Raw genomic sequence first — 6,437 nt, 5'->3', positions numbered from 1 at the left:
TATATATATATATATATATATATATATATATATATATATATATATATATTTATATATATATATATATATATATATATATGTATATATATATATATGTATATATATATATGTATATATATATATACATAATATATATATATATATATATATATATATATATATATATATATATATATATATATATATATATATATATATATATATATATATTATAGTGTGTATAATATATACACACTATAATATATATCTAGACTATATACTGGTGTATATAGTTACTATATACATATATAATATATGTATATAGTAACTATGTACACCAGTATCTAGCCTAGATACTGGTGTATATAGTTACTATATACCTATTCTAGATATTAAATAGGCATATCTTTTTGATTTTAAGATTTTCACTGCTTAGATAAATAATGATATTTAAATTTATGTTATTTGTATTTTTCATCTTTGTTAGTTACGGGAAAAAGGAAAAAGATTTATAAAAGCACGTTTATATTACATATTTTTTTTATTAATAATATATATATACGCATTTTATATTTTGACATTGCTTTTAAAAAGTTTCCAGTTTTTTGTGGGTTTTAACTTTAGCTATATACATGATGGAAAGAGCTTTAAAACGTTATTAAAACTATGTACTGTGCAATTTTATTTTTCTGTATAAACAGGCTTAAACTTATTGTAAAAAATAAATATACTTTTCTTATTAAACAAACCTGGTAAAAATAGTGATTTTTTTAAACACAAATGCTCACATAGTAAATTAACATGCTCAAATAGATTATTTATAGTACTTTCATTTGATATATAATAATTGATATTTAAACATTGCGAACATGTTTAAAAAAATAACAGATAGTTGCTACCAAATAAGGGCAAATCACTTATGTAGCTTTTTCTTTATCTTACATTATAAATGCTTAGGAAAAAAAAACATCCCTGTACAGATTATTTACAGATCTTTCATTTGGTATATAATAATCAATATTTAAACATCTCCTTCATTTCTAAAATTGTTTGCTCAAAACTGCTAGCTAATAACTACAAATTACTTGTTTTCGCTAGCACCTATATTCTTGGCTTAAAATCATTTCTATCTGCTGTATAATGTGCCTAAACAGTTTATTTAAACTTTTATTTTTTTTAAATTAATACGATTTATATTGTTTTATTGCTTAAAGTCCAATTATTAAAATCATTTCTTTGTGCACCTTATTAAAAATGTCAACTGTATTTTATCTAGCCTTAATGTTGTATATCTTTTTTTTTTAGTTGACCTAGGACTATAAATTTGGTATCAAAGTTTATCATTTAATAATCTCAATATAATTGAACTGGTTTGATTTAAAAAAAACTTTAAATTTTTAATAAGGGTACCTATATATATATATATATATATATATATATATCAAGGCCGCACCCAGTGATGTTATGGGCGATACCGTTTTAAATATATGAACTGATTGCGGCAGAATGGGGGAGGGGTGTTTTAAAATCTTTCTTCCTATACTTCTCTTGCAATAACTAAAATTTACCTTATAAAAGCTTTGGATAAAAAAGGTTTTGAAATAAATAATTTTAAATAATATAATTTATTATTTATAAATATTATATTAATAAGTTTTAATACTTATAAATATTAAGGATTTATTTTTTGCATTTATATATTTTTTTATTAATAATATTGGAATTTATTGAATTTTTAGTTAGGACAGATAAGTTTGGGTGCCCATACTGCCAAAACTGTATGGAATTACTTCTGGATACGCCACTGTTTATATATATATATATATATATATATATATATATATATATATATATATATATATATATACATATATATATATGTATATATATATATATATATATATATATATATATATATATATATATATATATATATATATATATATATATATATATATATATATAGAACCCTTAGATGTTGTCCGAAAGTTTTTTCCATATTTTGTTGACAAAAAGTAAAAATTAAAATTCAAAACCGGAATTTTTTTTTTTAATAATGATAGACTGCCTGCCCCAACCAAACCCTCAGTCGATGTAGCAGCACTCCCTTGCGGGTCAGGCTATTTGTCAGTCGATGTAGCAGCACTCCCTTGCGAGTCAGGCTATTTGTCAGTCGATGTAGCAGCACTCCCTAGAGAGTCAGGCTATTTGTCAGTCGATGTAGCAGCACTCCCTTTCGAGTCAGGCTATTTGTCAGTCGATATAGCAGCACTCCCTTGCGAGTCAGGCTATAAGATAGTCGATGTAGCAACACTCCGCGCATGATTTACAGTAAAAAAATTAAAAATAAAAACATTTTAATAAAAAAAATAAAAATAAAAACATTTTATTAAAAAAAATAAAAATAAAAACATTGTTTATATTGTTAAAAACATTCAGAATGTTTTAAAAACATTCAGAATGTTTTTAAAAACATTCCGGTCAATTAAATTTGCGTTTTTGTGGTTTTTTTATATAACAATTAATTTGTAATTAAATTAATGGTTTTGACTTTCGTCCAACACGGAAATGTTGGACGAAAGTCAAAAGTAATTAAAAGTGACGTATGTGTTGGCGTAAGAATCACATTTTTCCTTCCGCTCTTCCTAAAGCCAACAAACTATAGATCTATGTATATACATATAAATATGTATATATATATATATATATATATATATATATATATATATATATATATATATATATATATATATATATATATATATATATATATATATGTGTATATATATGTATATACATATACATACATATATATATAAATATATATATATATATATATATATATATATATACATTTATATATGTATATATACATAAACATATAAATATGTGTATATATATATGCATATAAATACATATATATATACACACATATATATATATATATATATATATATATATATATATATATATATATATATATATATTCATATATATATATATACACACACATATATATATATACATGTATACATATATATATATATATATATATATATATATATATATATATATATATATATATATATATATATATGTATATATATATATATATATATATATATATATATATATATATATATATATATATATATATATATATATATATATATATATATATATATAGAACCCTTAGATGTTGTCCGAAAGTTTTTTCCATATTTTGTTGACAAAAAGTAAAAATTAAAATGCAAGACCGGAATTTTTTTTTTTTAATAATGATAGACTGCCTGCCCCAACCAAACCCTCAGTCGATGTAGCAGCACTCCCTTGCGGGTCAGGCTATTTGTCAGTCGATGTAGCAGCACTCCCTTGCGAGTCAGGCTATTTGTCAGTCGATGTAGCAGCACTCCCTTGCGAGTCAGGCTATTTGTCAGTCGATGTAGCAGCACTCCCTTGCGAGTCAGGCTATAAGATAGTCGATGTAGCAACACTCCGCGCATGATTTACAGTAAAAAAAATAAAAATAAAAACATTTTATTAAAAAAAATTAAAATAAAAACATTTTATTGAAAAAAATAAAAATAAAAACATTGTTTATATTGTTAAAAACATTCAAAATGTTTTAAAAACATTCAGAATGTTTTTAAAAACATTCTGGTCAATTAAATTTGCGTTTTTGTGGTTTTTTTAAAAAACGATTAATTTGTAATTAAATTAATGGTTTTTACTTTCGTCCAACACGGAAATGTTGGACGAAAGTTAAAAGTAATTAAAAGTGACATATATGTTGGCGTAAGAATCACTTTTTTCCTTCCGCTCTTCCCAAATCCAACAAACTATAGATCTATATATATATATATATATATATATATATATATATATATATATATATATATATATATATATATATATATATATATATATAGTTTTCCACTCGCCCACATGCCCGCCAATACTTTGGTCAGCCTTTTCTTTAGCGCTTGCCAATAATTTTCAAGTGTGTTTTTAAATTGAAACAAACTTTTTTCTTCATTAAGAAGTTCTTTTTCCTTTATTAGGAAGTACAAAAAACAATTATTTTTTAAAATTGCACACGCCAGACAAATAATGACTGTCCGGCCAGCGCTTATCCGTGCGCTGGTGGTAAATTTCAAACGGAGAAGACTGGTGGTCATACATTGGCAACCCCCATGTCATTCCTAAGATCTATATAATGGGGTCACCCTACCAGTGTTTATAACTTCTGACAAAATGCACAATAGGTGTAGCCCCCTTGCGTAGAATTTGGGAATGACCTGGGAACCACTACAATTTTTTGTAATAAGTCTAACTAAACTGTTTAGGGCAACTTTAAAATAATATATATATAAAAAAAAATCGAGTTGGCATTTTTGTAATTTAACACGCCTAGTAAAATTATGCTAAATGCCTAAATTTTAGGTTTTAAGTTTATTTTCAAATGTTTTAAGTTGTTTCATTGGATTCCTCATCCCAAAATATGTATAGGTACATATTTTCAGCATTTTAGTACACACAGAACAATGACATAGCTTTTTAGTACACACAGTCCAAAACCATTTTTCAAAATAGCAGATTTTTGATGGTTTAAGTCAAAGTTAAAACAGCTATATCTTTGGAACCGGTTAGAATTAGATGATAAAATTTTTTGAATCATCATAACTTATTAAAATCTTAAGGTGGTGCAAAAATCAGCAAATTCTGAGACTTAAGGTTGCATGCCCTAGATGTTTTCACATGGAATTCCCGTTAGATAATGTTCCTTTAGGTTAGGTATGCCATCGCCTATGGATTAGGTTTAGGCTGCAATCTTTTAATTAAAAGAAAGAAAAAATATTATAAATCTCTTCTTGCGTTTTATTGTTTACTTTCGAAAAACATTTAAGAGTTCTATATATATATATATAAATATATATATATATATATATATATATATATATATATATATATATATATATATATATATATATATATATATATTAATATAAAATATAGTATAATAAATATTAAAAATTCAAAAATTTAATATTCACATAATATAAGAAATGTTGTGTTATAGGACACATGAGACTTTTGTCACCATGAGTACCTTTTTTAAAAAAATGATATATCATTAAAAATATTTTAGTTGAAATAACAAATTTATGATGTTTTAGAGTTAAACAGTTATATTAATTAATAAAAAATATAAAATTTTATATTTACATAATAAACAGTCAAATTAATTAATAATAAATAAAAATATGTTAACTTTTTCAATGTTTTTATGCTAAATAATAAATAAAAATATGTTAACTTTTTCAATGTTTTTATTTAATCTTTTAGAACTATTTCAACAAATATTTTTGCAAATAATGAAGACTTTTATCAGCACATTTTTGGGTTCATTTTTGGGCATTTTGAGTGTAGAAAATGCACTTTTTATGAATTGATATTGAAATAAATAGTGGAGGAAAATAAGATTGTGTTGGTAAAATTTGCTTTCTTGATACAATTAGATCAGCTTGTAGAGCTGAAGAAGCATCTAGGGCATAAGTAAGGTCTGTTTGGGCCAAGTTCAGAGAATTATCTCCACTTTTAACCGCAAGAGGTACTTCATTAAAGATTAATGGAAAATTATATAGCCCATAGGTCCATGTAATATGATGTATGCCAGTGAAACATGGAAAATGAGGGTTAATGATGTTTAGAAAAGACAGAAAAGATGATGATTAGATGGATGCGTGGTGTGGCTCTAAAAAACAAGAAAAGCAGCGATGATTGTAGAAAGAGATTAGACTTAGTGAGTATATCTGATAGGGACCGTTAGGAAAGATTGAGGTGGTTTGGACATGTAGAGCGAAATAATGCAGATAACTGGTTATCAGCATGTAAAGAGTTAGAAGTTTGAGGAGAAAAAGGTATCTATATATAGGTATCTATAAGGGTATATATATAAAATATATATAGCAAAAACATAGTTATTGTAATGTCTTGATTTATTTGGAAAAAAAATGTTTCTATATTAGCAGTAAACAGATTGTGCGTTATTCAAAAGGGGCAATTTTTTGTAAATTTTTTTTCAAGGTAAATTTTTGATAACATTATCATTTATTTAAATATTTCACTTTCTAATATATTATATTTTAAATATAATATATTAAATAATATATATAATAATAAAAATAAATCAAATACATGAAAACATAAATGATGCCCAAAAATAGACGACACAAAGTGCACACAAAAAAAAAGACAACAATAAAACTTAAAAATTATTCTTTTCGTTTCTTCAAAACATAGAGATTTTTTTATTTTATTTCAGTTTTTTTTAACTATTTCCATTTTTGAATTCTTGTTTCTTTATTTATTTTATTTTCTTTAATTTATTTTCATTCAGCTTTCAAATTTTTTTTTTAGTTAATTTTTTAATGACTAGACTTAAGACTTGATTTGAT

This window comes from Hydra vulgaris, chromosome 04, assembly GCF_038396675.1.
Source record: "Hydra vulgaris chromosome 04, alternate assembly HydraT2T_AEP".
In the NCBI taxonomy this organism is placed as follows: domain Eukaryota; kingdom Metazoa; phylum Cnidaria; class Hydrozoa; order Anthoathecata; family Hydridae; genus Hydra; species Hydra vulgaris.
This window is presented reverse-complemented; position numbering follows the sequence as displayed.